The 26,072-nt window shown below is 36.8% G+C and overlaps 1 protein-coding gene and 1 pseudogene across 1 annotated transcript in view; one reads left to right on the top strand and one right to left on the bottom strand.

Moving 5' to 3' along the window:
* Nucleotides 1–26,072, bottom strand: part of MACROD2 (mono-ADP ribosylhydrolase 2) — a 2,068,729-nt gene that overhangs the window by 2,030,928 nt on the left and 11,729 nt on the right. The window lies entirely within an intron of this gene.
* LOC112304041 (GTPase KRas-like) lies at nucleotides 5,604–6,090 on the top strand (annotated as a pseudogene).

Genomic DNA, 26,072 nt, shown 5'->3' with positions numbered 1-26,072 from the left:
TGTTTACTTGAGACTTCTTGTTACTTGAGATAGGCCTGTAATGCTATGGATTTCCCTCTTAGGACTACCTTCCCTTTGTCCCACAGATTTTGGGTTGCTGTATTTTCATTTTCATTTGTTTCAAAGTATCTTTCAATTTCTTCCTTGATCTCATTGTTGACCTAATCATTGTTTAATAGCATGTTAGTTAGCTTCCATGTCTTTGTGTATTTTTCAATGTTCTTCTGATGGTTGACTTCTAGTTTCAAAGCATTGTGTTCAGAGATGCTTGATATGATTTCAATCTTCTCAAATTTATTGAGATTTATTTTGTGTCCCAACATGTGGTCTATCCTAGAAAACTTTACACATGCACTTGAAAACAATGTATATTCAGATGCTATAGGATGAAATGCTCTATAGATATAAATTAAATTCATTTGATCTAGTGTGTCATTTAAGGCTGCAGAATCCTTGTTAATTTTCTGTCTTTAAGATCTATCCATTGATATCAATGGGATGTTAAAATCTTCAACTACAACTGTATTACTGTCCATCTCCTCCTTTATGTCCATCATTATTTGCTTTACATATTTAAGTGCTCCTGTGTTGGGTACATAAATGTTTAATAGGGTTATATCCTCTTGCTGGATTGTTCCCTTTATCATTATGTAGTATCTTTCTTTGTCTCTTACTATAGCCTTGGTTTTAAAGTCTACTTTGTTAGAAGTATTGCTACCCCAGCTTTATTTTCCTTTCCATTTATACAAAATATCTTTTCCCATCCATTTATGTTTAGTATATGTGCATCTTTCTGAAGTGGGTCTCTTGGAGATAGCAGTTTTCTTACCCAGTTACCCTTTATCTTTTGATTGCAGTATTTAATAATAATCACTTTAAATGTGAGTGGCTCAAGTAACATATTTATTGCCATTTTATTTTTTTTTAACTATTTTCCTCTGGTTTTTGGTTTCTTCCTTTTTTTAAAGCAACCCCATTAAAATTTGTTGCAATAGTGGTTTGGTGGTAACAAACTCCTTTAGCTTTTTCTTATCTGGGAAGCTCTTTATTTCTCCTTCAATTTTAAATGATCACCTTGCTGGGTAGGGTCCTTTGGTTGTAGGTCCTTGCTTTTCATCACCTTGAATATGTCATGCCAATCCCTTCTAGTCTGAAATGTTTCTGTTGAGAAATTAGATGACAGGCTAATGGGAGCACCCTTGTAGTTAACTAACCGCTTTTCTCTTGCAGCTTTTAAGATTGTCTCCATGTCTTTATGCTTTGCAATTTTAATTATGATGTGTCTTGGTGTGGGTCTTTTTGGGTCCATCATGTTTGGGACTCTGTGTTTCCTGGATATGTGTCTTTCTCCTTCAATAGTTTAGGGAAGTTTTCAGTCATTATTTCTTCACATAAGTCCTCTTCTCTTTCTGGTATTCCCATTATGCAAATATTGTTATACTTCATGTTTTCCCAAAGGTTTCCTAAACTTTCCTCATTTGCTTTCCTGTTTCTCTTTGCTGCTCTGCTTGGGAGTATATTTTTTCTACCTTGTCTTCCAAATCCCTGATTCAGTCCTCTGCTTCATCTAATCTATATTTATCCCTCTAAGGTATTATTTCAGATATTGCATTCTTTATATTTGACAGGTCCTTTTTATGGTTTCTGTATCTTTTTTTCATACTGTTGAGTATCCTTATAATCATTACTCTAAACTCTTCTGATAACTTGCTTGCCTCCATTTCATTTAGTTCCTCTACCGAATTCTCTTTTCTTTCATTTAGGGCCTGTTTCTTTGTCATTCCATTTTGGCTGCCTCTTTGTGTTCCTATGTATTAAGTAGATCTTCAAAGATTCTGGTGTAGACCTATGTGAGACGCTGCCTGTGAATGTCCCTGGAAACCTGTTTGGAGCTATCAGTGATACACACCTTGTGGCTCCCTCTGCCGGGCCTGGGTACACACCAAGCTGCACACCAAACTTGGCTTTTACCAGCACCAGGCCTAGGGCTGGGTCAGCTAATGTCCCAGAGCTCCCAGAGTCTTGCAGCTGCCTGCAGGCTTTCTGTTAGACTTAATCACTAAAATAACAAATGGGACTTCATCAAAAAAAAATGCTTCTGCACAGCTAAAGAAAACATCCGCAAAATGAAAAGGGAACCAACCATACGGGAAAATATATTTGCAAATGATACCTCAGACAAGGGTTTGACCTCCAAAATATATAAAGGACTCACATGATTCCACTCCAGGAAGACAAATAACCCAATTAAAAAAATGGCAAAGGGCACTGGCTGGTGTGGCTCAGTGGATTGAGTTCCAGCCTGTGAACCAAAGGGTTGCTGGTTCAATTCCCTGTCAGGGCACATGCCTGGGTTGTGGACCAGGTCCCCAGTGGAGGTGGCAGGGGCATGCGAGAGGCAACCACACACTGTTGTTTCTCTCTCTTTCTCCCACCCGTCCCCTTTGTCTAAAAATGAATAAAATTTTTTTTTAAATGGGCAAAGGACCTGAACAGACACTTCTCCAAGAAACACATACAGAGGGCACAGAGACATATAAAAGGATTCTCAGCATCACTAGCCACTAGGGAGATGCAAATTAAAACCACAATGAAATACCACTTCACACCGGTCAGAATGGCCATCATAAAAAAATCAACAAACAACAAGTGTTGGAGAGGTTGTGGAGAAAAGAGATCTCTAGTACACTGCTGGAAGGAATGCAGACTGGTACAGTCACTGTGGAAAACAGTATGGAATTTCCCTCAGAAAACTAAAATGGAACTGCCTTTTGACCCAGCAATTCCACTGCTGGGATTATCCCCTAAGAACCTTAAAACACCAATTCAAAAGAACCTATACACCCCAATGGTCATAGCTGCACAATTTATAACAGCCAAGTGCTGGAAGCAACCTAAGGGCCCATCAGCAAATGAGTGGATCCAAAAACTGTGGTACATTTACACAATGGAATACTACCCAGCAGAGAAAAGAAGGAACTCCTACCCTTCGCAATAGCATAAATGGATCTGGAGAGCATTATTATACATAAAATAAGCCAGGCAGTAGAAGACAAATACCTTATGACCTCACCTATAAGTGGAACCTAATCAAGTCTGTATTCTTAACCAACATATCTACCATTCAACAAGAGACTTTTTTAAATATTGCAACTTTTACAAAGTTAAAACACAAAAAGCAGGCAATCCAACAGAAAAATGGGCAAAAGATGTAAACAGATTCACTCAGAAAAAATCCAAATGTTAATAAATAGGAAATTTTAAAGAAATTAAAATATCAACAGCAAAGTGTTACTAGTTTTGTCCATTTCATTGGCAAGCATTTCAGGGATCAATGGCACATTCTGTTAGCAAAATTAAGAGAAATCAGTTATTAATAAAATATTGATATGTGTATAAACTGTTTTAGCAATTCTGGAAGATGTTTTGACAACATTACCAAAATTGTAAATGTATACTGACTGTGATCCAACTATTCCACTTCAAGGACCCTATTTTTGTAGAAATCCTAAAATATAGACACAAGGATTATAAACATGTTCAGCATAATCTTGCTGGAAATAGTGATAAAAACTGTTTCCATCAAGGGTGAAATAATTTATGGTGAATAAATTTAAGTAAATTATGGTACAACATATAGCCATTTAAAAAAAAGAAAAAGGAAACATCATCATATAAAGAAAAGCAAACTTGAAAGCACCATATATGTTAATTTTTATACTAAAACTAACAAACTACTTTATATGAGTACACATATTACAAAGGGGGAAACCGTTCCCTGACAATGGGGAGGGATGAAGAAGCCCCCAAAGATGGTGCATGCATGTGTTGCCCCCACAATGGTGACAATGCAAACGTAACACAAAAAGAGAGGCACGCAACACTGGCGCCAAAATCCAGGAAGATGATTGGATGGGAGGTGCATACCTTAGCATCTACTTCAGCTGTGCAGAGGCTTATGGAGTGGGGGAAAATCTTTAAAAGGCAGAGCACACAACCCCAATGTTCATAGCAGCACAATTTACAATAGCCAAGTACTGGAAGCAACCTAAGTGCCCATCAGCAAATGAGTGGATCCAAAAACTATGGTACATTTACACAATGGAATTCTACGCAGCAGAGAGAAAGAAGGAGCTTATACCCTTTGCAACAGCATGGATGGAACTGGAGAGCATTATGTTAAGTGAAATAAGCCAGACGGTGAGGGACAAATACCATATGATCTCACCTTTAACTGGAACATAATAAATAGAAGAAAAAAAAAAGGAAACAAAATATAACCAGAGACATTGAAGTTAAGAGCAATCTAACAATGGACAGGGGGGAGTGGGGAGGGGACAGTGAGGACAGGGGATTACAGGAACTACTATAAAGGACGCATGGACAAAATCAAGGGGGAGGATGGTGGTGGGGGAGGGAGGGGGGTTTGGCTGGGGTGGGGTGGAGGGATGGGGAGAAAAGGCACACAACTGTAATTGGATAACAATATTTTTTTTTTTTTAAAGGCAGAGCACACGCAAATGGCATGCTTTCATGCCACCATCCCATGGCTGGTGGGTCCACAGGTAGGGACTGAGTGTTTCTGAGCTGGGGAACTAGCTCAAGGAATTCCGAGTGCCCCCCCCTGCCATAGTGCTCCAGGACCTGCCTATCCGGGAGCCAGCAGGCTTCAGGTAGGAAGGCAGGGGTTAGGCTATGGCGGTGGGCTCAGGGAGGCATAGGCCCATCAAGTCCTGTACTCCTCTGACAGGCAGGAGACTGTTGCACCAGCCACTGCCCACATGCGATCCACGCCTCCGCCTCAGCCAGCAAGCCCCGCGCCCCTCACCCAGGGGGACAGCTGCTGCAGCCCAACAAACCCCTTGCCCCTTCCCAATCAGGAAGCCCTAGTGGCTCCTGCCTGCCTAGGGCCATGCCAGTGTGCACCAGTTGGCTACCGCCCCAGTGCAGTTGGGGAGGACCAGGCCCCATGCCCCTCCCTGAGCACTTGGGCCTGACCAGGAGTACTGCCAATGCTGAGAACAAGGCCAGTAAGAGGTGGGCAATGTGTGGGAAGTGGAGATTAGGGCAAGCTGGTCCCTAGGGCAGGTCCCAGGAGGCAATACAGCCAGGTAACAAGGCCCATGCCCCTCCCCCACATGCAAGGCTGAGCAAAACCACTGCAGCCACAGGCTAACAGCCTCCTCCTTCCTCAGGCAGCAGGGGTGGGGGGTTGGGCATCAAGTAATCTACTATATATATACATATATATGTAATAAAAATTCCATTTTCCTTTCCACCAGACTGTGTCTCTAGAGTTATTGCCTATGGGCAGCAGGCCATGGGACCCCACTAGTTCAGGTACAGTAGTGCTGTCCAACGTGGGGCCGTAGACACTTGTGGTAGGTTGACCCCCAAGAGAATGGGATTTCCCAGTTGCTGGACGTTCCTCTGCACACCCACTGGAGGCGTGGGTCACTTAAACACATCTGGCAGGTAGAAAGGAAACAGGTCTGGGAAGGGAATACACTCTGGGAAGGAGGAAGGCTCACCTGAGTTTTAGGGCTATAAAGCAGGATCCAAGTGAGAATTGGCCGAGTTTTGCAGAGAGAGGCCTGCTTAAAATGGGTGAATATAAACTTGTAGTAGCTGGTGCTAGTGGTATAGGCAAGACTGCCTTGAGGATACAGATAATTCAGAATCACTTTGTGGATGAACATGATCCTACAATAAAGGATTCCCACAGGAAACAAATAGTAATTGATGGAGAAACCTGTTTCTTGGATACTCTAGACACAGCAGGTCAAGAGTACAGTGCAATGAGGGACCAGTACATGATGACTGGAGAGGGCTTTTTTGTGTGTATTTGCCTTAAATAATACTAAATCATTTGAAGATATTCGCTATTATGGAGAAGTGAAAAGAGTTAAAGACTTGGAAGATGTACCTGTGGTCCTAGTAGGAAATAAATGTGATTTGCCTTCTAAAGCAGTAGACACAAAACAGGTACAGGACTTAGCAAGAAGTTACAGAATTTCTTTTATTGAAACATCAGTAAAGACAAGATCGGGTATTGACAATGCCTTCTATAAATTAGTTCAGGAAATCTGAAAACGGGAAGAGATGAGCAAAGATGGTGAAAAGAGGAAAAACAAGTCAGTGTATAATTACAATACACTTTGTAAATATAATTTGTACTTCTTTTCTTAAGGCATACTTAAGTAAAAGTGATAATATTTGTACATTACACTAAATTATTACCATTTGTTTCAGGATTACGTAATATTCTTTCTGTTCCATACAAACTATTAGCTTTTATCTTGAATGCTTATTTTACAATGACAGTGGAATTTTTTTTCCTCTAAGTGCCAGTATTCTGAGTTATTTTTTTAATTTTTATATTTTTTAATTTTTTTTATTTTTACTCAGATACAATTGTCTGCATTTTCTCCCCATCCCTCGACCCCACCCCAGCCAGTCCCACCTCCCTCCCCTACCTCTACCCTCCCCCTTGATTTTGTCCTTGTGCCCTTTATAGTAGCTCCTATAGACCCTTCTCCCCACTAGCCCCTCCCCACGCCCCTCTGGCTATTGTTACATTGTTCTTAATTTCAATATCTCTGGTTATATTTTGTTTGCTTTTTTCTTTTGTTGGTTATATTCCAGTTAAAGGTGAGATTGTATGGTATTTGTCCCTCACCACCTGGCTTATTTCACTTAGCATAATGCTCTCCAGTTACATCCATGCCATTGCAAAGGGTATAAGCTCCTTCTTTCTCTCTGCTGCATAGAATTCCATTGTGTAAATGTACCATAGTTTTTGGACCCACTCATTTGCTGTTGGGCACTTAGGTTGCTTCCAGTACTTGGCTATTGTAAATGTGTTGTGTGTGTGTGTGTTCTTTTTTTTTTTTTTTTTTGACAATGTCTGTATGGGGAGAGAAGAAACAGAATACCTGAGATTTCTTTCTTGGGGTTTTTGGTTCATGCATTTGATTACTTCCTTACTTGAACCTGAGAGATGGAACTGTGTTGTCTCGCATTTATTGATTGTTCCTATATTATTTTCAAATGTAAACAAATTTAAATATTTGTGTGGCAATAAGAAAAAGGTAAAGTCAATTTATGTAGGGGAATGTGTTTGCAGATTTGGGGACTTTTAGCTGCCAGATATTGAGATTGAGTGTTGTCTGTTCCATTGTTAAAAAGTACAAGAATTGAGGGTGAGTTACATTTATTCCTGAGTAAGAAAATTTATGGAGGCTGCAAGGTGTGTAGAGTTGTAAGGCATACAGAAAGCTGAAAAATAAAAATTTTTTAAAAAAAGGTTTGTGAAGGTTGGATGGGCCATAGCAGGGTATGAAAGGAAAGAAACCTCAGTGCTTGGGTTAAGCTATCCTTTGCTTTAAGTTTTGTTTTGTTTCATGATTTCTGATCTTTTGTGGACTTGGTGGAATTTGGGACACCATTGGTTGTTCAGTTACAATATAGTAGTAAAATATTTATAAAGGTGTAAGAGGCACAGATAGTAGTACCAAACTGGCGGGGCTAACCATACAGTTAACCTCTCAGCCTCAGTTCCCCATGCTTATTACTTACTTCCTAGGGTTTGGAGGTCTTCATAAAAACTCCTTACTATTTGTTAATGCTTAAAACAATGCCTGACACATTGCATTAAATAAAAGTAAACTAAAAAAAAAGTGCATAGAAGTGTAGAAAGATAATGTTATTAGTACTTAATTACCTGTTACAAATTCTGTGTTTAGGGAATGGGAAAATACCAGTTTTTAACTCTATATGTTTTTGTATCTTCTGAGTGCTTTAAAAGACAATGATTTACTATATCCTTTGTTTTATAAAAATGTAACAAAATACAAAAACACAGATATACATATGTATAGTATTGGCCAACTCTAATAAATTAATGCCAAGAATAAAAATTTGATTTATCACTGGTTTTAACATATTTTTAAATCATTCTTTATGCAAACAACATTTAAAGGAAAGCTACATGTTATGTACTTGTAACTAATTAGAACTCATTGTTAGAAGTAATTTCAAAACCATAAATAACTTACTAATGTCAATTTATAGGCACATTTCAGCTGTCAGAGCATTTAAGCAATTTTTTTATTAAAGTAATAAAATAGTTTAATCCACAAAGTAAATAAACAGTTTAATCCACATACACACTGAAATATTACATATTTACTTTTAACTAAAAAGTACTACAGCCCTAGCTAGTGTGGCTCAGTGGATTGAGTACTGGCCTGCACATCAAAGGGTTGCCAGTTCGATTCCCAGTCTAGGGCACATGCCTGGGTTGCAGGCCAGGTACCCTGGTAGGGGATGCATAAGAAGCAACCACACATTGATGTTTCTCTCCCTCTCCTTCTCCCTCCCTTCCTCTCTCTAAAATAAATAGATAAAATCTTTTTTTTAAAGCACTACATATGGTACCAGAGAAATCTAGAGAGACCTCTCTCACAGAGAAAAATATTAAATAGTTAAAGCAACAGTACAACCCTAACTAGAAAAAACATGTTTTTATCCCATTGTTTCTATTATCATGAAAAATATATTTACCGTGTGCATAGGTAAATAGTCTTTAAAATTCCACCCTGGAACTACTAGCAAATTATGAATGGTCAAAAATAAACTAAGGGTATTATGTCTATTATGTTACTTTTCAGTAAAAGTAAATCTCAGGTAACATTGATATCTAGATTTTGGTATGTGGAAGAAAATAAGAAAAAGATATATTGAGTATTTTGCCTATCTCTCTTTCTAAAAGTTAGCTAGCTGTCTTTCATCTATTTAATTTGCTCCCCAAAGACGTACAGACAATTCTGGTAATGACCATTTAATGGGAAAGGTCACGAGATTCCTTATGTAGGTTTTAAGGATTGATAATTCCAGAATCTGGACCCAAGTACTATGCTAACAAGAAAAAGAAAGAAAGTAGAAGAAAGGGACGGTCATTTCCATAAGCCTTTTTTTTAAATAAAAAATATAATAAAATTCACAGTGGTCTTTTTGAGCAACTAAACCCTGAGATACCCAACAATTAGATCTCCTGTGACTCCAGGAAAATCAGGAAACAATATTTTGCAGTGAAATCTGCAAAATAAAAAAGTATTATGCCTTGAACCTTTGTTCCCACTGTGCGAATCAGTGTTCAATGTACACGCTGGCTTAGTGTGTTTAATCATTTGATTAGAAACAGAACAGTGATCTGCATTTAGTATTCTTTCTTACATTAAGAAAAAAAATCACTGGTGTTACAATCACAACAGAAAATATTGATAAATTACACAGCCAAGCATCAGAAAAGGGAAGTCCACTTATACAAAATTAAATTATTTTAGATTATACTAAGATTCTTATCTTAGAAATACACATTAGAAAACATCTTTTTCTAGAACCAAAATGGAGGTATAGGTAGACACACTGCGCCTCCTCGCACAACCAGAACTGACAGAAAATAGAATAGCAAGGAAGTCCGACACCAAGCAGATAAAAAAGAAACATTCATCCAGACCGGTAGGAGGGGCAGAGATGGGCAGCCGGGGTGGAGAGGACTCCCGTTGCCCTGGTGGGTCCGAGACTGGCAGAGTGTGGGACAAACGGGAGCAAAGCAGACCCCGCAACCCTGGCCTCCAGCGCAGGGAAATAAAGCCTCAAACCACTGACTGAAAACACCCGTGGGGGTTGAGGCGGCAACAGGAGAAACTCCCAGCCACACAGGAGAGGTCCTTGGAGAGACCCACAGGGGCCTAGGGCGTGCACAAGCCCACCCATTCAGGAACCAGCACCAGAGGGGCCCAATTTGATTGTGGGTAGCAGAGGGAGTGACTGAAACCTGGCAGAAAGTAAAGCAACCACCATTGCTCCCTCTTGGCCCCTCCCCCACACGTCACAGCACAGGGATCAGCGTTACTCCGCCCCCGGGAACACCTAAGGCTCCGCCCCTTTAAGTAACAGACGCGCCAAGACAAAAAAAAAAAAAAATTGCCCAAATAACAGAACACTTCAAAGCTCCAGAAATAATTCAACTAAGCAGTGAACACATAGCCAACCTATCAGATGCACAGTTCAAAACACTGGTAATCAGGAAGCTCACAGAATTGGTTGAATTTGGTCAAAAACTAGATGAAAAAATGAAGGCTATGCTAAGAGAGACAAAGGAAAATGTACAGGGAACCAATAGTGATGCGAAGGAAACTGGGACTCAAATCAGTGGTGGGGACCAGAAGGAAGAAACATCCAACCAGAAAAGAATGAAGAAACAAGAATTCAAAAAAATGAGGAGAGGCTTAGGAACCTCCAGGACATCTTTAAATGTTCCAACATCTGAATTATAGGGGTGCCAGAAGAAGAGGAAGAGCAACAAATTGAAAACTTATTGGAACAAATAATGAAGGAAAACTTCCCCAGTCTGGCAAAGGAAATAGACTTCCAGGAAGTCCAGGAAGCTCAGAGAGTCCCAAAGAAGCTGGACCCAAGGAGGAACACACCAAGGCACATCATAATTACATTACCCAAGATTACACAGAAGGAGAGAATCTTAGAAGCAGCAAGAGAAAAGGACACAGTTACCTACAAAGGAGTTCCCATAAGACTGTCAGCTGATTTCTCAAAAGAGACCTTACAGGCAAGAAGGGACTGGCAAGAAGTATTCCAAGTCGTGAAAGGCAAGGGTCTACATCCAAGATGACTGTATCCAGCAAAGCTATCATTTAGAATGGAAGGGCAGATAAAGTGCTTCTCAGATAAGGTCAAGTTAAAGGAGTTCATCATCACCAAGCCCTTATTATATAAAATGTTAAAGGGACTTATCTAAGAAAAAGAAGATAAAAAATATGAACAGTAAAATGACAGCAAACTCACAGTTATTAACAACCACACCTAAAACAAAAAGAAAAACAAACCAAGGAAACAAGTAGAACAGGAACAGAACCACAGAAATGGAGATCACATGGAGGCTTATCAATAGGGGAGTGGGAGGGGGAGAGAGGGGGGAAAGGTACAGAGAATAAATAACATAAATGATAGGTGGAAAATAGACAGGGGGAGGGTAAGAATAGTGTAGGAAATGTAGAAGCCAAAGAACTTATATGTATGACCCATGGACATGAACTATAGTGGGGGAATGTGGGAGGGAGGGGGTGGGCAGGATAGAGTGGAGTGAAGGGGGGGAAATGGGACAACTGTAATAGCATAATCAATAAATATATATTTTTAAATAAAATTAAAATAAAATAATTTAAAAAAGAAAACATCTTTTTCAATTACCACCCAGTAAAGAAAGTGCTTTTACTATGTCTGACTGATTTTCTTCCAAAATCTTTCTAAATACTTCCAATGACAAAAAAAAAAGGCACTGTGGTAGAATCCATTCCATTCAGAAGTATCTAAGAGCGTTCAAAAGTTTTCTTGTATTGTTCTCACTTCAGACTCAGACTTTGAGCTAATTCTCCAAATAGCTGGTCTGTCATACCCCTCACTTCATCTCTTTTTCCAAACAAAAGAGCTTTATAAACTAAAATGCAATTATTTTTATAAATTCAAATAAATAGTATTTTCAACAAGTTAGTCATCATCAGGGGAAAATAAGTCCTAAACATAAACATTAACAGGAAAGCTTGAATTTCCAATCAAATTCATCATGCTAATATCTTCAATTCTAAGATAACTTTTTAAAAAGTTTTTAACATCTGAAATTGGCAGGAGCCCTAAAGGCATTTACAGTTGTTGCTGAGGAGGCCATGATCATGACACTCTTCACTGACTGTGTATGTAAGAGCTTATTTATCATTTCTGGTGATAAAATGAAACAACTAGAACCTCTCAGCATTTCAGGCAACAATCCACTTAATGACCATTTACAAAAAGCGTGAGTCCTAGTAATTGGTTGAAAACCTTTCCTTAATACCATCGGGTAACATCAAGAAAATGCCAACATATCCTGCAAACTATGTATCAGTGGTTTAGAAGAAAATTGCAGACAGAAGTACAATACATTTTTTAAGGAATGCTGTATCACCAACTTCCCTAACTGCACAAAAAAAATATCTTTATGGAAAAACACAACATCAACAACTCTAAGTGGAAAAAATGATTCAGAAGTACAAAGATATTTTAGGGCTACTTACATCAATGTCACTTAATGTTTCCTTCCAAGGTTTGTTCAAGGATGATGTAACATAAAATTATATAACTAAGTAAATCTCAAACAATTTTGTATTATATTTATTGAAAGAGATCAGAGTGATTAGAGCATTGCATAAAAATTCAACTGATACAGCTTTTCCCCCCTTTCTTCTTAATGTATTACTAGACTAAAATAGAACTGTTTCTTATAGTCATTCAATAGAACATGGTAGCTCAAGGAAGCTCTGTGCATGGTTGGCATGGCAGAAATTTCTAGCTATTCACCAAAACCAGTTTCCAGTTTTTATCCTATTCCTAAACATATTGTAAAATACATTACATTTCTCAGCCTCTCTTATAATTAAATATGGCCATATGACTGATATCTAGCCTAGATATGTGAGTGAAAATCAGGTGCACCATTTCCAGGACTAGCTCATAAACATCTCTGATGCAATCCTTCTCTTTCCCCATTCCTCTTAGGTTCTCCAGGGTTACCTCAGAAGCAACATGTTAAAGAAGGCATAGGCTCCATCAACTCCATCTCAGAAGAACAATGGTACAACAGAATGCCCCTCCTACATGCACACATACACACTCATATTCCCCAATTAACACCCACTACAACCAAGCCCCGCTGACAACAATCATGAACACCCCTCTAGACTGTTAAACTAACTTCTATCAGATTAAGCCACTGAGCTTGAGGGCTAATTTGTTAAAACAGCTGCTCCAGCCAAACTAACACAACTGATTTTCACATTTGAAATTATAAAGTTCAAGCAGAATGATGGAGCAGATAGCTCCAACCTCTCATTTACCCACAGAAACATCTGAACAATATGCAGAAACTGTCTGAACCAACTTTGCTAAAATTCTGAAAAACAGTCAAAGATTTGCTGAAACCAAGCAAACACCCAACCAAGAAAAACCCATTTGCAGGGTAAATGGAGGCAGTCTGGCTTCCTCACCCAGGTGTCTGAGTAACTAGGGGAAGCAGTTTCCCATAACCTTGAATGAACCTGATAAGTAGTGTCCTCATACCCTTGAAACTGGGTCCAATAAACGGTTCCCATAACATGAAGTGGGCTCGCATGCTCAGAATCATGCTATGTTATATAATGTTTTGGCTTTCTGCCAGCTTTGTCTCTAGTACTTAAGCAGGTAGAGACTTTTCACTATAGAGACATGCAGCTTGTAGCATGCGTGGCTCACCCACCCATGAATGAAGGCATGTCAAGCATCCCCACGACTCTGCACATTTTCTTCCATCTCCCCGAATCTAGAGTGGACCCGCCAGGGCTTGATCGGCTGCAACTCACCATCTTTAAAAGAATAGGAAACTTTTGTGGCATTTTTACTAATCTTTGCCCCTCCCTCTTCCCAGCACAATAGCTGTCTTTGTCTTGAAGCAGCAGCAATCTGGTTCTTCCTCCCTCATATGAACCAGAAAAAGCAGAATAGACTTCATTTGCAAATTATTTTATAAATATGTTCTAACCTATCTGGGATACCTGAAAACCTGATGCAAGGCCCTCACCTGTATGCCACCTAACTAAAAAATGAGTTGGAAAATAAAACATGCTAGGCAACTACAGATTCAAAAACACCTGGGACAAGATTAGGGGTAGCTATACAATAGACCAAGGGTCCGCAACCCCCAGGCCATGGATCAGTATCAGGCAGCAGGCGAGGGAGTCAGCAAAGGTTTGCTTGAATTACCACCTAGGCTCTGCCTCAACCAGTCCCTGGTGCCAAAAAGGCTGGATACCACTGCAGTAGACCACGTAATATCAGAGATAAAGATGGGGTGAGACTCTCTGAGGGAAAAGAAAATACAAAAACAGCCGTCTATACAGGGGAATTTAGTCGTGTGCATGTCGAGACAGGATGTCTGCTCAAAAAAGACCTGAGAAGACCTTAAGCTTGTTCCTCGACACTATCCTTATATTCAGAGGAAGCCTAGCTAAGTGTTGAAGAAATGTTCTAGTATAGAGCTAACCTGTAAAAACCTGGGAGAAAAGAAAATATAAAATCCTGACCTAAACACCAGCTAAAGAGAGACTTCAATCATCACACATGACAAGAATAAGCCTATGCTAAAATAATTTGGAAAAGTCTCAAAAGAAATGAATTATTACAGCCTTCAACAATTAAAAAGAAAAAGGCAACAAACCCCAGAGAAGAGGGAGTTTGATTTCCAGAGGTGCCACATTACAACAGAAAAATGCCCACATTTCAATGAAATATCAAAAAGCACACAACAAAATTTTTTAAAATAGCCCATTCAAACAAACAAAACAAATTGACACAAACAATCAGAGGAAGCCCAGATGTTTCAGACTTACTAGACAATAACATTTAACCACCACCTTAAAAGGAAATCAAGAAAAAGATGTATGAACATAATGAGGATATCAACATAGAAAGAAATTATAAAAAATACCAAAACAAACTTCCTAGAACTAAAAGGCACTACAACTGAGAATGAAAAATTCACTAGAGGGGTTCAACATCAGAAGCTATAGCCAAAAGAAGGAATTGGCAAACTTTAAGACGAGAGAACTGAAATAATCAAGTCTGAATAACAAAAAGAAAACAGAATACAGAAAAGTGAACAGAGCCAAAGAACTTGAGGGACACCATCAAGTAAACAAACATATGTATTATAAACACCTCAAAAGGACAAAAAAAGCAGAAAGATAATTTGAAAAAATATTGGACAAAAATTCCCAAATATAATGAAAGACATCAATCTACAAGTTAAAAAGCTCAATAATCTCCAAGTGGGATAAATACAGAAATTCATACCAAAATACATTATAATCAAACAGTCAAAGGCCTAGACAGAGAATCTCGAAAGGAGCAAGGGACCAGTCAAGATGGAGATGTAGGTAAATACGGCTTGCCTTCTCCCACAAACACAGCAAAAATTACAACTAAACTACACAACTACTATCACCTAGAATCATTAGCAAATCAAGCTGTATGGAACTCTGACAACCAAACAATTAAAGAAATTACATTCATCCAGATGGGCAGGACATGCAGAGATGAACAGAGGTGGAATGGGTGGTCCCATATCTATGTGTGGTCGACAAAAATCAGAAGAAATGCCTCAGGAGCGAGGGATCATAGCACCATACCAGACCACCCAGCCTAGGGTTCCAGTGCCAGAAAAATAAGTCCCCATAACTTCTGGCTATACAAACCAATGGGACTGTGGCAGTGGAAGAAACTGTGTGATTCTCAGTGTCTCCTCTTATTAAAGGGCCCACAATGGACTTAGGACTTACAGAGACTCACTCCCTCTGGGATCCAGCACCAGGATAGCAGCTGGAAGGATACCAGTGGAATATGGGGAGAAACTGAAGTGTCTGGCATTATGGTGAGTGCTGGGGGATAGCAACGTCCTGGACAAAACTCCATAGGTCAGACAGCAGCACTGTCCATTTTGTGAGCCCTCCCCCACAAAGAGCCGCAGGGGAGCAACACCATATCAGAGACTCCATCAACCTGGTTCACTCCGGTTGCCCCACCCTGGCAATTATCTAAGGCTCCACCCCATCCAACTTACTGGTAAATTTTTTTGCAACAGGCCACGCTACTAATACAGGGAGTCAAAGAAGCTCAACTTAATACATAGAAACAAACACAGGAAGGCTGCCAAAATGAGGAGGCAGAGAAATACGGCCCAAATGGAAGAACAGGGCAAAACTCCAGAAAAAGAACTGAACAAAATGGAGATAAGCAATCTATCAAAAGCAGAGTTCAAAACACTGGTTATTAAGATGCTCAAGGAATTCACTGGGTACTTCAACAGCATAAAAAAGACCCAGGAAGAAATGAAGGTTACACTAAATGAAATAAAGAAAAAGTTACAGGGAACCAAAAGTGGAGTGCATGAAGCTAAGAATTAAATCAATGATTTGGAACATAAGGAAGAAAAAAACTTTCAATCAGAACAACAGGAAGAAAAAAGAAGCCAAGAAAACAAGAATAGGCTAAGGAACCTCTGCAACAACTTCAAATGTACCAACATTTAAATCATAGGGGTCCCGGAAGGAGAAGAGAAAGAAGAAAAAATTGAAAACTTATTTGAAAAAATAATGAAAAAAACTTCCCTAATTTGGTGAAGGAAATAGACATATAAGTCGAGGAAGCACAGAGAATCTCAAACAAGATGGACCTAAAGAGGACCACACCAAGACACATCATAATTAAAACGCCAAGGATAAAGATAAAGAGAGAATCTTAAAAGCAGCAAGAGAAAAAGCAGAGTTACCAACAAAGGTGTTCCCATAAGACTGTCAGCTTATTTCTCAAAAGAAACTTTGCAGGCTGGACGGGACTGGCAAGAAATGTTCAAAGTGATAAAAAGCAAGGACCGATAGAACCTAGATCACTCTATCTAACAAAGCTATCATTTAAAATTGAAAGGGCAGCTAAAGTGTTTCCCAGACTTTAGATAAAGCTAAAGGAGTTCATCACCAAGCCATTCTTAAAGGAACTTATTTAAGATAGACCAAAGTAGAAGACCAAAACTATGAAAATTAAAATAGCAATAAATTCACTACTATCAACAACTGAATATAAAAAACACACTAAGCAAACAAGCAGAACAGGACAGAATCATAGATGTGGAGATCATTTGGAGGGTTATCCATTGGGAGGGGGACAGGGGGAACGGGAGAAAAGGTGCAGAGATTAAGAACTACAAATGGGTAGGAAGAAGTACAAAATAGACAGGAGGATGTTAAGAACAGTATAGGAAATGGAGTAGCAAAGAACTTATATGCATAACCCATGGATATGAACTAAGGGGGGAATGCTGGAAGGAATGGGAGGTACTGGGTAGAGGGCGGCAAAGGGAGAAAAATTGGTACAACTGTAATAGCATAATGAATAAAATTTTAAAGCAGCAAAGGAGAAGTGATTCACCATATACAAAGGACCCCTAATAAGATTATGAGTTGAGTTTTTCAGCAGAAATATTGGAAGCCAAAATGAAAAAGTATGGGATGATATGTTTGAAGGAATGAGAATAGAAAAAAACTGTCAACTGTGATTTCTATATTCAGCCAATCTTTCCCTCCAAATGAGGGAGAAATAAACACATTTGCCGATAAACAAAGGCTGAGGGAATTCATTACCACTAGACCTTTAAAAAGTTAATGGAAGTCTCTCAGGTAGAAGCAAATGCATGGTACACAGTAACTTGAAGCTATATAAAGAAATAAAGATTTCCCATAAAGATAAATAAGTAGGCAAATATAAAAGCCAGTATTATTATAATTTTGATTTGTAAACTCCACTTTCTATTTTCTACATGATTTAAAAGACAAATGCATTAAACAAATAATAATAAAACTACATTACCAGGCATACAATGTATAAACATGCAGTTTGTTACATCAATTGCATAAGGTGGGAAGGAGGCAGTAACTACCCAAAAAAATCAACTGAACACAGAAGAAGGTGGTAATGGAGGAATAAAGGGGAAAAAAGCTTTAAGATAGACAGAAACCAAATAGCAAAATGGAAGAGATACGTCTTTTCTCATCTGTAACTACTTGAAAAATAAATGGTTAAAATTTCCAATCAAAAGACAGAGATTGGCAGAATGAATAATAACAAAACTTCCAACCATATGTCATCCACAAGAGACTCAATGAAGATATGTGTAAAAAGGTTAAAAGTATAGGTTCTTCTGGATTGGGAAAAAGGTGGGAAGGGTTTTCGGGAATATCTATAAAGGACACATGGACAAAACCAAAGGCTGGGGGAGCAAGGGAGGGAGGTGGGGATGGCTGGAGTGGAGAGGAGTGGTGGGGACAAAATGGAGACAACTGTACTTGAACAACAATTAAAAAAAGCAGTTAAAAAAAAGGTTAAAAGTAAAAGGATAAGGGTATCCCAGGAAAATAGTAACCAAAAGAGATCAGCAGTGGCTATACTATATCAGACAAGACAGATTTTAAGTCAAAAACTACTGCAAGAGATAAAGAACATTATATGTTGATTAAAAGATAAATTCATCAGGAAGATATAAACAATTATGAATATATGCACCAAACAAAAGATCTCCAAACTATATTAAGCAACACTGATATAATTGAAAGGAGAAATACAGTTCTATAAGATGATATTTAAATATCCCACTTTCAATAGTAGATGAAAAACTAGACATAATTTCAATAATGAAGGACTCAAAAAACACTATAAACCAAATGGACCTTAAAGGCATATACAGAACACCGTATCTAACAATAACATTTTTCTCAAGTGCACTGGAACATTACCCAGGATGTTTTACTACAAAACAAGTCTCAATAAATTTAAAAAGGTTAAAATCATACAAAGACTCTTTTCTGATCACAATGTAATGAAACTAGAAACCAATAACAGAAAGAAAATTGGAATATTAACAAATATGTGCAAATTAAACAACACACTCTAGAACAAACAATGAATGGGTAAAAATATCAGAAAATACACTGAGACAAATAAAAACATGACATATCAACACTTATGGCATGCAGCAAAAACAGTTAAGAGGAAAATTTGTAGCTATAAACATATATGTACATAAAAAGATCTCAAATCAATAATCTAATTTTACACATTAAAGAACTAAAAAAAGAGCAAGCTAAACACAAAGCTACTAGAAGAAAGGAAATAATAAAGACTAGTAAAGATAAATAAAGAATAGGAAAAAACCAGAAAAGATAAACAAGACTAAGGGCTGGCATTTTAAAAAAATAAACAAAATTGACAAACCTTTACCTGTACTAAGAAAAAAAAAAAGAGTGAAGACTAAAATAGAAACATGACTACCAATTTTTATAAATCAAAAGGATTTTAAAACAGTATTATGAACTACTATACATCAACAAATTGGATAACCTACATGACATGGACAAGCACCTAGAAACACAGTAGAAATATCTACCAAAACTGACTCAGAGAAATAGAGGATCTGAATAGATCTATAACTAATAAGGAGATTGAATCAGCTATCAAAAACCTTCCAACTAAAAACACCCAGGATTGGAAGGTATCATTGGTGAATTCCACCAAACATTGAGAGAATAAACACTAATCCTTCTCAAACTCTTCCAAAAAATTTAAGAGGAAGGAACAATTCCTAACACATTTTATATAATGAACATAATCCAATACCAAAGCCAGAAAAAGACACTACAGGCATACCTCAAAGATACTGTGGTTCAGTTCCACACCACCACAATAAAGTATCATACTAGAGCAAGTCATAATCTATTTGCTGGTGGAGGGTCTTGCCTTCAATTTGTAAAATGCCACATCTGTCAATCATAATAAACTGAAGCACAATAAAAAAAAGATATGCCAATACAAGAAAACTGCAGACTGATATTCCTTGTGAATAACTATGCAAAAACCCTCAACAAAGTACAAACTGAATTCAGCAGCAGCTTAAAAGGAATACACGCCTTGTATGAAAAAGAAAAAACTAAAATTAGCTGTTTACAGATAACATGATCATATATGTAGAAACCCAAAAGATTATTAGCTTGAATTCAGCAAAGTTGCAGAATACAAAATCAACACACGAGGATCAACTGCATTTCTGTATACTATCAATGAACAACTAATAAGGAAACTTTTTCTAAAATTCCATTTATAATAACATTAAAAAGTAATTTAGTAATAAATTTAACCAAAGAGTTGAAACACTTGTATACTGAAAACTACAAAACACTGCTGAAAGAAATGATTTTAACATTATTTTCTTTTAAAAAAAGAAAATGACAAGCATTTGAGAGAATGTGGAAGAACCTCTGTGCCTTGCAGATGGGAATTAAATAATGGTATAGCTGCTGTGGAAAACAGTTCTGTAATTCCTGAAAAAGTTAAACAAACATAGAATTACCGTATGATCAAGAAATTCCACTCCTAGTTTTATACCCAAAAGAACTGAAAACAGAGACTCAGATACTTGTACACCAATGTTCATAGAAGCATTACTCACAAGAGTCAAAAGGTGAAAACAACCCCAATGTCTTCACAGATGAGTAATTGAATAAAATGCGATATATACATACAGAGAAATCTTATCCTGCCTTAAAAAGGAATGAAATCTGATACATGCTATAATACGGATGAACACAGAAGCAGCACACTAAGTGAAATAAGCCAGAAATGAAGGACAAATATTGTACAATTGTACTTATATAAAGTCTAAGACAGGTAAAATTATGAAGACAGAAAAAAGAAGAGAGATTACCAGAAGCTGGATGAGAGGAAAGAATGGGGAATCATTATTTAATGGATACACAGTTTCTATTTAGGAAGACGAAAAAGTTTTGGAAATGGGTACTGGTGATGGTTGCAAAACATTTTAAATGTACTTAAAGTCACTGAATTGTACACTTTAAAATGATTAAAAAGATTTTAAACACACTTATGGACCAAATCAAGTTACCAGAAATTTGAAGTAGTTACTTGGATACGAAAAGTATTATGTATTATAAATTCAGATAAACATTTTTCCCTCTGTCTAGCCACATACCACCTGAACAAGAAGACTATAGAGCATATATGTTTGTTATCTGTGAAAAACACAAATTGTCTTAAAAAAATCTTTCTTGAAAAAGCAGACATAATTCCATTTAGTATGCTTACCAAAACTACTAAATGAATACATACACATGGACCTCCACTAGGTCCTATAAAATTTCAAGGCAGTTTCTACCTTCTAAAGCAAATAGTATAAATGCAAACTGTACATGTGTTGTACTTATAGTTACAAGCACAGAGAAAAAAGTCTACTTTATATTTGGCTAAGAGCATGGATAATAGTAGTTGTGAATACAGAGTCAGAAGTTGTTTCATGCAAGACAAGGGTGCATTCCAGAATAAGAGAGCTTTGGGTTGTCTAGGCCCACTGATGTCCTCTCTCAATTAATTATGACAACCTCAAGAAGGAGAAATAAACAGCCCCCTGTGGTAAGGAACATATGAAGAAACAAGTTTAGATTGGTCACAGCTTCTTGGCAAGAGTACATAATAGCAGAACTGAGATATGATGCCAAACATGTTACATGAAAGATACATGTATATCGAATAATGGAAGTCACCCCCATTAGCATGCATCTAGTGGGTATTTAACATTAATCCTCAACTTACATCACCAATAAAAAAGGAAAAGAAGTTATTTACCCCAACAGAATCACTAATACAAGAGAATTATACAATTTGGGAAATCTCTGTTACTTCCTTTTGTTAAAGAGTTAACATGTAGAGCTTCACATACAATATTTTGAATTATCACAATATCTCTGAAAGTTGGCTAATATTATTACTTAGATTTTATAGATGATTAAACTGAGTATTTTAAAGTTCAAGTAACTTGCCCAAGATTCCCAGTATCAGCACTGGATCTAACTTGGAGTCATAGAATATCAAAAATCTACTACTTTCATACAACCTTTGTGTGTGGATGTTACTATTTATTTTTTAATTTTTTACTTATTTTTAATTAAATTTATTGGGGTGACATTGGTTCATAGGGTCATATAGGTTTCAGGTATACATTTCTATGATACATGATCTGTATATTGCATTGTGTGCCCAGCACCCAAAGGCAAATCATCTTCTGTCACCATGTATTTGGCCCCCCTCACCTTTAATTTCCCCCCACCACCTTCCCTCTGGTAACCATGCTGTTATCTGTATCAATGAGTTTCAGTTTTATATCCCACATATAAGTGAAATCATATGGTTCTTAGCTTTCTCTGACTGATATTTCAATTAGCATAATATTGTCAAGATCCATCCATGTTGTCGCAAAGATTTCATCTTTTCTTACGGCTGAATAGTATTCCATAGTATATATGTACCATATCTTCTTTACCCAATCCTCTACCAAAGGACACTTTGGTTGTCTCCATGTCTTGGCCACTGTGAATAATGCTACGATGAACACAAGGTTGCATATCTTTGCAAATAAATGTTTTTGAATTTTTCAGGTAGATACCCAGAAGAGGGACTGCTAGGTCATATGATAACTCTTCTTAATTTTTTGAGGGACCACCATACTGTTTTCCATAGTAGCTGTACCTATATACATTCCCACCAGCAGTGAATGAGGGTTCCTTTTTCCCCACAACCTCTCCAACACTTATTACCTGATTTGTTCATAATAGTCATTCTACCAGGTGTGAGGTGGTATCTCATTGTAGATTTGATTTGCATTTCCCTAATACCTAGTGAAGTTGAACATTTTTTCATATATATGTTGGCCATTTGTATTGGTATAATCCCCTCTTTGTTGGGATTGTCTGGATTCTTGAAAAACTGAATATATCTGAACCAAGACTCTAGGGAACAAGCAGCAATCTGAAATCAACAGCTTGCCCTAGAGATAGACCAAACTAAACCTCAATATTTCCAAACCTCCAAAGGCACACACATTTTTTGCTGAGATATGCATACCACCAGGCATATGAACTTCATTGAGCTATATTTATTATCTATATTTTAGTACTTGTTTCATCAGCAATCTTCAATTTGGTTCTAAATCAAAAGCTTAGGTAAACCATAAATTCTATTTAAATCCTGGTTTTGAATACTTACATGAAAATTTAATAACTAAATATTTCAGAAAAGACAAACACTTTATAAAGACTCTTCCATATAGAAAGACAATCACAGAAAAAAAAGAAAAGAAAGGAAGAGGATGGCTTAGCTGCTACTAGTCTGTAACCCATCTCTAACTATCTGTCCACACTGATCAAAATTCATGTTTAAGTAAAATTCATGTGTATTAGTATAATTCATTTAATGGGTTAAAAAGAAAACATAGAATCTGTGGTGAAATTATGGAAACTGGTGAAACTTAGGAAATACACTGTAAGAACTTTTCATTTTGTGGTCTCCACACCAAGTCATGTTTATAGATATGTGATTTTTTTATTTCTAGCACATTATTTTAAAAACAAGTTTAAATACAAAAACAATTTACATAGCACTTAGTGGTATACACTACAATGCATAATAAAACTTATCTATAGCTTGTTAAAATAATCCTGGAACATAGTTTAAAAGGCTAAGAAAGAAGTAATGGTGGAAGAAAAACAAAACCCTGTGGTGAATCATGAACTCTCCATTGTACAAGTTAACCTCACGTCACAAATGTGTTACTAAACCAGTACTCACACCTTCACACAGAATATCACTACACAAAAAAAGTTTTTTATCTGGGTAGCGCTTAGTTTCCAGTGATTACTCCAATACCAGGTTTTTTGTTTGTTTGTTTGTTTGTTTATTAAAGCAAGGGAAAGGAAGGAAGAAAGAGAGAGAAAACAACCCGTTGCCTCTCCCAGCACACCCTGACCACTGGGACCAAATGTACTACCCACAAATGTGCCCTGACTGGGAACTGAACTCAGGACCCTTAAGTTTATAGGATGACACTCCAACCAAGCAAGCCACACTGGCCAGAGCTCATTACACCAAAAAATTTTAATAATAACGTAAATGCCATTTATTCTAAAAATTCTTGGAAATTATATAGCCTATTTAAACTTAATTCTTCCATGGGCAAACATTCTTTGTAGCAAAGTTCTTTTTTGAAGCAAACCAACTAACTCAGTAAAGGGTTTGAAAAGGATATAGTGTTAAAGTAATTTCTTACAGTTGCTTTACTTGTCAAAAAACAATGCCAAAGTAAATGCATTTAGAATGGCAATACTTCGAGTTTTCAACACTTCAAACATTAGTATGTTAATGTTTTGAAGTGTTACTGAATTGTTACTTTACACTCATTTAACTTAAGCTCTGTTGATATCTAAACTTATAGAAATTGAAATCATGTAGTTACTAAGTACAACCAATAATACTATACAGTGTTGATGAATACACATAACACACAAATTCTCATCTTTGTATCAACTAGTTAAATATCTATGTAACAGTTCATTAAAATCTTTATTGAAATTATTACTGAGCTATCTACCTTTTAAAACAATAAAACTGACTTTATATTAAAAAAAACTATCTACATTGAAAAGCATCTGACTTAATTCCTATCATTTCCATAAGAGTTTTTAAAAAACAACATAGAAAAGGTGGGAAGAGAGGAAATAATGCATGAAAATACCATCACACAATAATTTATCATTTATTCAATTAACACAAAAAATATTTTCTGAATATCTGCTGTGCACTAAGCACTATGCTGGATGCTAGGGATACAATGAAGAATTAAAACACCAACATTCCTATTTTCACAGCAACTACAATCTCATAAGGAAATTGACCATAATCAGAAAATCTTAAGATTGAGTATGTGAAAAAAATTTATATAAATGCTCTATGAAGAGGAACATAGCTCTGTGAAAGCATATAATAAAGGAATCTGTTACAGAGTAAGAATACAGAGAAGACTTCAGAGAGAATAAAAGAGTTTCAAGCTGAGAACTGAAAGCTGAGAAAAATTAGGAAGGTGAGAGTAGTGATGAAAAAAAATATCAGAAGACAACTCAGTAGTGGAAGGAAACATAGAACGTTCAAGACACAGAAAGGATAGTGTAGCAAGATGCAAAGACCAAGAAAGGAAGCTGTATAAAAGAGAACAAAGGAGAAAGGGGCAAGATCATAAAAAAGTTCAGGCCATTTTAGGATACTAGCCTTTATCCTAATCTTCACTTCTAAAGTGAAAAATGTCTGTTCCTAATATAAGTTCTACTTATTTCAGGTGATGGAAGCTTCACAAATAATTGTTCAAAGAAGTCAGAGTGGTCTTAGTTACTTGAAGCAAAATAGATTCCTGTTTTTCTAAATTAAATTCATTTTAAGATCATGTAAGAGTAGGGAAAAACCACTACCCACTCAACATAAAAGATTTGTATCTAAGAAGTGTGGGTGTTTTGCTCTGAGACTTCTGCTTCTCCAGATATTTTACTTTTAAATTATAGTGTTCAAACTCAATATGACAGTATAAAAAGGAATCAATATCAAATGATTAAACAGGAAACATTCCTTTCAAAGTTTTTTTATCCCTACTAAGTTCCATCCTGTTTTAAATACCATTTGTCTAACCGTTCAGTCATTTTATATTTCATTTGACCAACTCAATCTGAAAACTGGTAAAAAAAAAAAAAAAAAAAAAAACCTAGCATTTTGTCTGCCTTTTCTGTCTAAACTGTATTGCATGAAAACAAACAAAAAATTAATTAAAAAAAGTTTATAGTCCAAATAAATGAATGAATGACAATATTAAAATAACACCATTTTGTAACCCCTAAAAAATAATGATTATCAATGGCTACTGAAATCATTTAGGTGAAAAGTTGATAGGCAACTTTACAACGGATGACTTAGCCAGATAATACTTCAACTAGTGATGAGTTTTATCACCACAGAGACAGAGAAGCAGACATTATGTGCCTTCTAATATTATGCAAAAGTAGAATAATCCATAAAGTACTCTTTCAAAAAATTTAAACCCAAGTCTGATCAAGCCTCTGTATTTATCAGTTCATAAGAAACACAGGTGATAGAGGAACATGTTAAATTAAACCACAAAGATGCAGTCAGCAAAATGCAACATATGAAAAATTCTGTAAGACAATCAATCTACTTTATTCATCAAATAAATTAGAAAGGGGAAAAAAGAACAGAGAAAACAACTTACAGATTAAAGGAGACTTAGGAAATACATCAATTAAAAGCAATATGTGGACTTGGTCAGATCTTAACTCTACCAAAACCAACTGTACAAAAAAAGCAAAACCCTTTGTGACACAATGGGAAAAATAGAAATACTAATTGGGTATTTAATTATATTAAGGAATTATTAGCTTTTAGGTGTGATGATACTATTGTGGTTATAACAAAACAATAAAAATGTGTCCCTATCTTTTAGATGTACATATATATGCATACTTACATATACT

Source organism: Desmodus rotundus, chromosome 6 (genome assembly GCF_022682495.2).
Source record: "Desmodus rotundus isolate HL8 chromosome 6, HLdesRot8A.1, whole genome shotgun sequence".
NCBI classification, from domain to species: domain Eukaryota; kingdom Metazoa; phylum Chordata; class Mammalia; order Chiroptera; family Phyllostomidae; genus Desmodus; species Desmodus rotundus.
This window is presented reverse-complemented; position numbering and strand designations above follow the sequence as displayed.